Below are 11,356 nucleotides of genomic sequence, written 5' to 3'. Positions count from 1 at the left end.
GAAAAATTTGGGGGTTTTGGAAGTCAGTGTACACAAATTTTATGACGGCAATGGTCTCCGAGGTGCCTTGTGCCCAAGGTGGAGCTCGTTGCTTGGGACGATCGAATAATTCGCGAAATGAAGATTGGATCGAAAAACTAAAAAATACGCGTTTAATATTTTTCAAAAATCTATCGAATGACACTAAAATTTGAATTGTTACGTAAAAATGAGCAACTTTTATTCGAGAAATTTTTTTCGAATTGTGGATAGATAGCGCTATAATCGGAAAAAAACGATTTATCGTTATACCAAGAACCTATCGTCAATAACCTATCAAATAACATTAAATACGACTCTCCACTCCACCTCTGGAGGTGGGGTGGGGGTTAACTTTAAAATCGTAAATGGGAATCCCCATGTTTTATTGCAGATTTGGATTCCTCATGAAAAAATAAGTAATATTTATTCGAAATATTTTTTAGAATTGTTAATAGATGGCGCTAATAAATTATGTTTTTCCGATTATAGCGCCATCTATCCACAATTCTAAAAATGTCTCGAATAAAGTTGCTTACTTTTACGTAAGCAATCCAAATCTGCAATAAAAAATGGGGTTTCTATTTAATATTTTAAAGTTACCTCCACCCCACCTACAGGTGGTGGAGTGGGGTGGTCGTGTTTAGTGTCATTCGATAGATTTTTGAAAAATATTAAACACGTATTTTTCAATTTTTTGATCCAATCTTCATTTCGCGAATTATTCGGTCGTCCCAGGGGACGAGTTCCACAACGGGCACCAGGTACCTTGGAGACCATCGCCGTCATGAAATTCCTGTTAAGTGACCTCCAAAACCCATAAATATAAAAATTAAACTTATTTCAGTCAATATTTCCTGAGATAGTTAAAAAATTTCCTAAATTTTTTTTCGATCTCTTCGAGATGCACTTTAAAGATGATTTTTCTCATGCACAAAAATTTTTGCTGGATATCAATTTAGTTCATAAAATTTCCTGACAGTCTCACGAGTCGAATGCAAAAAGTTGCATGACGATTCATCTTACTGCACAATATTCCTAGGTTTAATGCGTCGTTGCCTCATCTATTTATGTTCTACCAATAACTATTCAAAGTGACTTTCCTATTGACCTAAATATGGTCGAATGCTTCCTAACAGTTTCCAGTTTTTGGTGATTTTTTTTCACTGAATAGGTATCTGTATTTGATTACATTTTTTTTCAGCTCTTATATTTTGTTATATTACTTTAGATCTTACTCTAGCCTATGCCTGTCTATAGGTAATTTTATCTAAACTGCGCGTCAAAGAAAACAGGCCACCCACAAATATATGAAAAATTTTCAATTTTTTCACTTTTTTCTTATGTATATCAAATTAAATTTATTGTTTATTGAATTAGTTACTTTTGTAACACGTTACCCGACATTGTCATTAGTAACAAATTGAAGTTAAAGAAAATTTTGAGAAAATAATAAATGTATTAAATATTTCAATTTACCATTAAACTTATAGCAATAATTGAATTATAGAGTCGAGAAAAGCAAGTAAAACTCCCTTTAATAGCGTGTGTTGCCAGCATAATTCTCGACACTTCATTTGATTTGGCATGGAACTGATCACGTTTTGGATGTCCTTTTGTGTAATCTGGTCCATCTCTCAATAAGTACCCTTTGAAGCTCTTCACATATTGTTGGATCTGGTATACGACATCTTACACGCCTTTTAATAAGGTTCTGTATTTTTTCAATAGGAGGACTTTAAGCAGGCCAGTCCATTCTAGAATTCCAACATCTTCAGGTTACAGCCAGTGTTACAATCCTTGCCGTGTGTGATCCCAATATAGGGCATCGCATGATATTGTATGATTTATTTTTTGTATCAGGGTGATCTTAATGTAAACCTCTCAATCAAGTTGAGATACGTATGTGCCTCAAAAGAAATCCCTGCTCAAAACATTGTTAAGCCAGCACCAAAACCAACCCAGTGTGATCGAGTGCAGGAAGCATAACGTTCTCAAGCCCTTCTATGGACCATATCTCGATCATCTTTATATTCCACACATAAATTTCTATTTTACACTAATTCACTATCCGTAACCAATACTTTTTCCCAACCGTCTATTGTTTTATTGACGTGTTCAGGGGCAAATGTAACTCTACGTCCTTTGTGATCTGCAATAATTAATGGCCCCGTTGCTGTGTTGCAAGCTATCAAACTTTGTTCCGTTAACCTTTGTCGAAGAGTAAAAACGCTAATTCCTGCTCGTTGAGCTTCCTGAATATGGCTTTGTTACATTTGGGCAGTTTTTTTCCGGTTTCACAACGCAACAATAGTGATTAAGCGATTTTCTCTGACTGTTACCTTCCTTTTTGCAGCCGCGCTGTTTCGTCGTTGATGAGATCTGGTATCAAGAAATTATTGGTAAGTTCTCTACACAATTGGAGGACTAACATTCAATGGTCTTGCCACATACCTTTAGCTTGCTCCATTTTCCAGCAATGTAATAATATGAAAACAGATTTTCGATATTTTTCCATCATTATTAAGCAATCCAATTCACTGTAAGGAAGGCAGTGTCAAAATCTTTATAACAGTACAATAGTTCACACAGTTCTCAAAACAATTTGTTTATTTTCTCTGAAATCTTCTTAGTATACGCGATAATTAATTTAATTTAATTAACATAAAACAAATTAAGAAAAAATGGAGAAATATATATTTTGTAGGTGGTCCGTTTTCTTTGACGCGCAGTGCATATTACCAATAGGGTTTAGTTGTATTATTTTCTACAGAGAACATACAACCTTACAACATAATCAAACAAGTAAGTAGTGTTTACATATTTTATTACACAATATATACTTCATATAACAAATTAACAATCATTTTACGTCTACATCCATCTGTTTTACAATGGAAACATATTATTTTTGACAATTTTTTAATAACGGCAAAATATTAAAGCCTTAGACGTTCATTAGAACATAAAACAATAACATTGCTCTAATACGTAATTTACTAAAACAATCCAAAAATAATAACATTGCTCTAATGAGAAATTTAATAAAACAATCCAAGATAATAAATAAGGAACAATAACTTTTTCTTTAAAGGAATTTCAAATAAAAGGGTGTTATAGATTTTGCCAAAATAAAACGATCGGAAGACAGTACAATTTTAATCGTTAAATCGGCCATTTTTTTGGGAAATATTATATTAAAACTATTGAGTTTATTAGCAGTTGCCGTTTTGTATAGTTTTACAATTAGGCTATTAATTATATATTTTAGAAATGAACTAAAACGTTAACAGGTTTTATTGTTTCATATAGTCATTGGACATCTAAATATGAAAAAACCGTGGGGTGCTACCATTTAGAGATGTGCGTTTTTGAGAAAGGGGTGAATTAGTCCCTAGGCACAGGGTGAGTTCTATGCACTTTTGGTACAAACACGTTTACAGGAAAATTGTTCTAGGTTAAATTTACTATCAAAATATCACATTTCAAAGTCAAAAATATTTTTTTTTACAAAAATATTTGCAAAAGGAAAGCAAGAAAAAAACACGAAGGAAACCAATTTTGTTTTTTGCTCCATAACTTTTTTCCACAGTGATATAGGTATAGGTATTGCTTCAGCGAATAATATTTTCCGTCTCGCCTCTTTAAAATGTCGTTTAGTAGAAGCCTCTATGATTTGCAGTTTTCAAAATATGACTTTTCAAATTTCGTCACTCACAGCGATTTTGAGTCATTTTACTTGTTACTTCGCAAACATTGTTTTGTAACTTTTTTCGACTCAGCTTTAGGTATTGGGACCGTGCAAGTTCGGCAAAGCGACACCTATTTCTACGCTCTGCAACTTTATTCGCACCTTTAATTATATTGTCCAATTATATTAGTCCTGGTTACTGGAAAATTGTCAAGGCCATAGTCCAAAAAAATTATAAGAAGAAAAAATAAGATTCAGGTTATGTTATTAAAACTTAAACAATTGTATGTAGTAAATAAAATTAGTTATTAAAATGCAGTACTGCAAGTAAAATACAATTAATTAAATTTACTTTTATATAATAATTGCATATCATATCAATATTGTGGACCAACATATCATTTTTCTTCTTCAATGACAGTAGATATGAAATGTACGTCAATTTGACAATTTAAATTGACAATATGAATTACTTAAGAAAGTTGCAATATTTGTCCGCTATTCGCGCACGATCGTTTCACGTATCCCTTCCAAGTACTTGCACACTGCGAATATCCAATGTTACATTTAATAGGAAGAAAATTCCATTACCTTTAAAATGGTCTAGTGTAGAAGGCTGTGTGACTATTTTTAAACAAGATATGGTTTTTTAAAATCTTATATTTTTAATGATTTTTGATATATTTTAAGATTATTTTAAATTTTTCATTATAACTTTTTTGTTGCATATTTAGGTATATAAATTGTCAAATAAAAAAGAAAGCTTATCTTCTTTACTTTAAAATGTTGCATTGTAAATAATTCTACGACTATTTCTAAACAAGGTATGCTTTTTCAAAATGTGACATATACACATGCAATAGGTCCCACTAAGTTGGAACCATATGGAAAACCTTTTTATTAACTTTATGAAAAAAAATTATTCCTTATAAAATGTTCTGCCTAGTCTAAAACCTAAAACGCAATTATCAGATATAAAATTTTATCAATAGTGTACGAGGTAGGTATGTTAAAAAATATGAATTTCGCTCAAGAGTAAAGTACCTTTATATTTCACAATATCAAAAAGTTTTTTTAAGAAAAGTTATTTGGAATTGATAATTATGCTATAATATGCAATTATATAGTTGTAATTAAAAAAATAAAAAGAATTAATTTTTTTTTCAAATTACGGATACCCTTGGATATCCTACGAATTTCTTGTTAAACAGTCCTAGAATTTTTTGAAATACACCATTTTAAAGTAAAGAAGATAAGCTATTTTATTCCAGAATGTATATACCTAAATATACAAGAAAAAAGCCATAACGAGAAGTTTAAACAATAATCATAAAAAATATCAAAAATCATTCAAAGTACCTATAAAACCTTAAAAAACACAACTTGCTTAAGAATAGTCGCACAATCTTATACGATAGACCATTTTAAAAGTAATTGACTTCTCTTTATAATAGATGTAGCATTGCATATACCTATAAATGCGTAGAAAAAAGTTACAGAACAATGCTTGTGAAATAATGGGGAAAAATGGCCCAAAAATGCTGTGAGCGGCGAAGTTTGAAAAATCCTATTTTGGAAACTGTAAATCCCAGAAACTTTTACCAAACGTCATTTTCAAGAGGACGGATGGAAATTATTTTTCGCTGAAGCAATACCTATACCTATATCACTGGTATATAACAAAAATGCTTTCTTTTGTGTTTTTTTATTGCATTTTTTTTAATATATATTTTGGTTAAAAAAATATTTTTGACTTTGAAATGTGATATTTCGATACTAAATTTAACCCGAAAACAATTTTCCTGTAGACGTGTTTGTACCAAAAGTGCATAGAATTCACCCTAATTCACCCTGTACCTAGGGACTAATTTACCCCTTTCTCAAAAACGCACACATTTAAATGGTAGTACTTTACGGTTTTTTTAAATTTAGAGGTCCATTGACCATAATATGAAATAATAAAATCCCGTTAACGTTATAGTTCCTTTTAGCTCTCTTATTTTGAACATAATCAATAGCCTATATTATCAGCAACTAATAATAGAGCAAAATCCGTTACCTTTTATTATATTTTATTTCAATACTTCACTTCAATTTTTTTTTGTTCATGTAGCAATTAGGCAGCATTGATACGAGACAATATGCGAACTGATGTGCCTATAATAATTAACTTGGTTCACCTCCACCAAAATCTAAGTTTCATTCTGGTCATTTTTTGAGTGTTTTGTGGATGGGATAGGAACGCTTGTTGAATAGGAACGTATGAGACCTCGTTGAAAAGAGAATAACTCAAGAAGGAAATATTGAATGGGGTTCCAAAGTGTATAACAAAAGGAACCTTTAATTAAGCAGCATTGAGACGGGACCTAAAACTGTGATTTGGTGAATACGAAAGATTTAACGGCTGCCTCCTCCAAAAAAATATAAGTTTCATTTTGGTAATTTTTTGAGCGTTTCATGTAGTGATGTTGAAAAAGTAACTATTCGTTACAAAGTACTCGTTACTTACGAATACCGAAAGTAACGATTACTATACAGAAAATCGTTACTTTGATTACTCTGATTACTTCGTTACTTCGTACCAATCGTATCAGAGCTAGTAATGACTATTGTATCTACTTTGATTACTTTGATTACTCTGATTACTTCATTACTTCATACCAATCGTATTAGAGCGAGTAACGACTATTGTATCTACTTTGATTACTTTGATTACTCTGATTACTTCGTTACTTCATACCAATCGTATCAAAGCGAGTAACGACTATTATATCTACTTTGATTATTTTGATTACTCTGATTACTTCGTACCAATCGTAACAGAGCGAGTAACGACTATTGCATCTACTTTGATTACTTTGATTACTCTGATTACTTTGTACTTTGTGAAGGTCGTTATTATATCGGAATATCTATACAAAATACCTACCTACTGAGAAATACGATTTGCGATATGATTACCAGTACTCAAATACAAAAGTACCAAAAGTAATCATAGTAATCAAATCATTTTAATCCCTTAAACAGATCGGTGAAGGTCGTTGTTATATCGGAATACCTATACAAAATAGCTACCTACTGAGAAATAGGATTCTAGATATGATTACCGGTACTCAAATACAAAAGTAACAAAAGTAATCATAGTACCTAATCGAAGTAACGAATACTGTAAATGATTACTTTATACAAAATACCTACCTACTGAGAAATACGATTCTCGATATGATTACCGGTACTCAAATACAAAAGTAATCATAGTAATCAAAGTAACGAATACTGTAAATGATTTCTTTATACAAAAGTAGCGATTTGTAACGAATACTCGAAAGTAACTATAATCAACATCACTAGTTTCGTGGTGTGGGTAGAACTACTCATTAGATAGGAACGTATGAGACCTCGTAAAAAAAGAGTAGTTCAAGAAGTAAATACTGCATGGTTGGGGTTCGAGAGTGGATAACCAAAGGGAGCAAAAACTGTGATTTTGAGGATGCGCAAGGCGCATTGCGCCTGTAAGAATTAACATTATCTGCCTCCACCAAGGTCTAAAATTCATTCTGGTCATCGTTTGAGCGGTTTGTGGTGTGTATAGAACAACTTATCGTTGAAAAGAGGGTAGCTCAAAAAGGAAATAGTGAATGGTTATGGGTTCGATACTGGATAACCAAAGGCGCCTTATGCATGTAGTGCCCAAACAGCTGAAGGTACGTGAATGTACAACGGCTTGTAGAAAAGCGCAGAATTCGAGAGGAACAATGACATAGAAAAAATTAAACATTGTAACTGTGACAAAAAGGCTTTAGGATGCTATAGAGAGTTTGTTTTGAGAGGGTTTAACGAATAGAATACAATAACATAGAAAAACTAAGCACAACAGTGTACCAATGGAGCCTTACGTATATAAGGTACTCTTCTTCTTTTCTTCTTAGCCTTCCATCGTCCAAGTTGAGACCTAGACATCTCCTAACTCCTTCCATCGATATCTATCATGAGCAACATATTTCCAATTTGCTCCAGCTACTCCTTTAATATCATCAACCCATCTCATCTGTGGTCTTCCTCTCGGTCGTTTACTTTGGTAAGGTCTCCAATGTTGTACTGTTGCATTCCAACGTTGGTCTTTTTGTCTAGCAGTGTGGCCTGCGAAGCTCCATTTAAGTTTGGCAATTTTTGTTGTTATGTCCCTAACTTTTTTAAGTTACTCAGTCGTTCCTCTTTTTATCTGACAGTTGTATACCAACATCGCTATTCCCATTGCTCTTTCTGTTTTGGCTAGATTATTCATATTTGCCTTGATTAGGGTCTAGGTTTGACATCCGTATGACATTATAGGAAGGGTGCACTGGTTGAACACTTTGTTCTTTAAGTATTGGGGTATTTTGCGGTTCTTATGTATTCAATTAAAATTGCGAAATCCTGTCCATGCTATTCTTACTCTTCTAGTAATATCCGCACTCTGTAATATTACGTATCCTTGTCTCACTCCTCTCTTAGTGGGGATGGGATTTATATCTCCGTCTAGTTGTACTATCATAGTTGCATTTTCATATTATATGTTATGCATTAGTTGCCTATATCTTAAATCTATTCTAGAATTAATAATAGCTTGTTATATGGCTCACATCATAAAGCCAGCCTGTTCCACCGGTTGGTAATTGTCCATTTTGTAGGCCAAGCGGTTGTTATTAATTCTCGTAAATAGTTTGTATGACTGAGCAACGATATATTATGTCTATAATTCTGTATGTCACATCTGTCGTTGTTTTCTTTTTGTGTAAAAGTATTACTAGACTCTCGTTCTTTGACTATTTTTTTATTTTATATTTGTCCTTCGATTCCTTATTGGTAACGCCTTTAATTTTGATGATTTTTTAACACCAAGTGCAGGCCTCAGACATTTAAGCCTCTGCTATTAAGTATTTTCTATGGGAAATAAGCTACAATTTTACTAAAAAATGAATTTATTAAAGTTTCGAAACCGAAATCGGGTTTCGTTGTCAAAATACAAAATACTATTAAAATAAGCAAAAATGTTGTTGCTAAGTAAAAAAATTCTTCTAATAATTTATTTAATCTGACTCATTTATATTGGCAATTCAGACGTATATTATACATTTTAAAGTAGAAGACTTTAAAATGATATCGCCAATATTTATGAGTTGCGTTCCTGGGACGACTTTACTAAAAGATAGTTCATTCGATTACATGAAATCAATCCCAACTCAAAAATATCCGTCACAAAAAAATCATAGCATGTGATCTGTCTTTAAAAAGACAACCAAATGCAACGATGACAGTAAAATTCTCGCGTTAGAGATTCCATAGTAAATCACGAGGGAAAACCAGGAAAAAACCTCGTGATACTATCCCGAGATCGTAAGTATTTGGTCTTACATTTAATTTACCTTCAAAAAACTAATACCAAATTCTGACTTTAATATGTTTAAATTATAAATAATATTAATAATACATAGATATACAATAAGTAATACTAAACTATAAAATTTGTACTAACTCGATATGTTATTGACTTACTAATCGTGGTATTTTCTTTCTATTGACTTCCTCTTTCAGTATGGGTAACCACATCCTACTGCATTCTACCGAGGAATTTGCGTCACAATTGGTTTTATTTAGCATAATTAGAGCCGCTTCTTTGATTTTTCTCTTTTTACTATCTGATTCTTTCAGGACTATACTTGAATCTCTCCACTGAACTCTATGTTCATTATCCCATGCGTATTGACATATTTGAAATCTATCAAATTCTCTATTTTTAATATAAGGCTGATGTTCACTTATTCTAACGTTTAATGGTCTTGATGTTTCACCTAAATAAAATTTTTCGCATTTACAAGGTATTTTATAAATGCAATTCTTTGTTCTTTCTTGTTCATTGTTAGGTTTAGTTTTAGATAGAATAGATCTAAATGTGTTTGTTGTTTTGACTGTTGTTGAAATGTTGAATTTATTTCCTATTGTTTTAAGTTTCTTGGATAGTCCTTTTATATAATAATATGGTATTGTTATTTTCCTCGTATTATTTCTTGTAAATGTTGTAGGATCCCGTTCTAAGTTGTTCTGTTCCAATCGATCCAATCTTGTCAATTCCTTATTTAACAACTTAGAACGGGATCCTACAACATTCACAAGAAATAATACAAGGAAAATAACAATACCATATATAAAAGGACTATCCGAGAAACTTAAAACAATAGGAAATAAATTCAACATTTCAACAACATTCAAAACAACAGACACATTGAGATCTATTCTATCTAAAACTAAACCTAACAATGAACAAGAAAGAACAAAGAATTGCATTTATAAAATACCTTGTGAATGCGAACAATTTTATTTAGGTGAAACATCAAGACCATTAAACGTTAGAATAAGTGAACATCAGTCTTATATTAAAAATAGAGAATTTGATAGATCTCAAATATGTCAACACGCATGGGATAATGAACATAGAGTTCAGTGGAGAGATTCAAGTATAGTCCTGAAGGAATCAGATAGTAAAAAGAGAAAAATCAAAGAAGCGTTTTGCAAATTCCTCGGTAGAATACAGTAGGATGTGGTTACCCATACTGAAAGAGGAAGTCAATAGAAAGAAAATACCACGATTAGTAAGTCAATAACATATCGAGTTAGTACAAATTTTATATTTTAGTATTACTTATTGTATATCTATGTATTATTAATATTATTTATAATTTAAACATATTAAAGTCAGAATTTGGTATTAGTTTTTTAAAGGTAAATTAAATGTAAGACCAAATACTTACGATGTCGGGATAGTATCACGAGGTTTTTTTCCTGGTTTTCCCTCGTGATTTACTATGGAATCTCTAACGCGAGAATTTTACTGTCATCGTTGCATTTGGTTGTCTTTTTAAAGACAGATCACATGCTATGATTTTTTTTGTGACGGATATTCTTGAGTTGGGATTGATTTCACGTAATCGAATGAACTATCTTTTAGTAAAGTCGTCCCAGGAACGCAACTCATAAATATTGGCGATATCATTTTAAAGTCTTCTACTTTAAAATGTATAATATACGTCTGAATTGCCAATATAAATGAATCAGATTAAATAAATTATTAGAAGAATTTTTTTACTTAGCAACAACATTTTTGTTTATTTTAATAGTATTTTGTATTTTGACAACGAAACCCGATTTGGGTTTCGAAACGTTAATAAATTCATTTTTTAGTAAAATTGTGGCTTATTTCCCATAGAAAATACTTAATTTAAAAATGCCACAAGGAAATAGCTTCAGAACAACATTAAGCCTCTGTTGTTTATAACTCGCTCTACTAAGTTTTCATTCCATTTCTGTATGTCGCGTTTTAGTTATGTTCTGATTATTTTATTAAATTCTATATATTCTTAAGAATGGCGTTGGTTTTGCGCTAGTTGTTGTCTTCTTCCTTTATTAGTTGTTTAGTGTGGTTGATTATTTTGTCTGTTTACCTTGTCCTTGTTTTCTTTGCGGCTTAGTCTGGCATCGAGAAGGTTCTTATTTATGTTTTTGTTAATTTCGTCAATTTGATCTTGATTATGTGAAGGATCATGTTCAAACTTATCCGCTAAGACCTCTCGGAATTGCTCTTTTTTAATTTTCCTTTTTCGTTTTTTTTTC

At 31.7% G+C, this 11,356-nt stretch overlaps 1 long non-coding RNA gene across 1 annotated transcript; it reads right to left on the bottom strand.

Moving 5' to 3' along the window:
- Positions 1-2,828: 2,828 nt before the first annotated feature.
- Positions 2,829-8,707, bottom strand: LOC126887630 (uncharacterized). Its single transcript, XR_007699120.1, has 2 exons — positions 6,908-8,707; positions 2,829-6,784 (listed from the first exon to the last, which is right to left on the bottom strand). It is a non-coding gene; the product is annotated as an uncharacterized LOC126887630 (long non-coding RNA).
- Between the last annotated feature and the right edge of the window lie 2,649 nt (positions 8,708-11,356).

Source organism: Diabrotica virgifera, chromosome 7, assembly GCF_917563875.1.
Source record: "Diabrotica virgifera virgifera chromosome 7, PGI_DIABVI_V3a".
In the NCBI taxonomy this organism is placed as follows: Eukaryota; Metazoa; Arthropoda; class Insecta; order Coleoptera; family Chrysomelidae; genus Diabrotica; species Diabrotica virgifera.
Note: the sequence above shows the minus strand (reverse complement) of the source record. Positions and strands in the feature narration are given on the sequence as shown.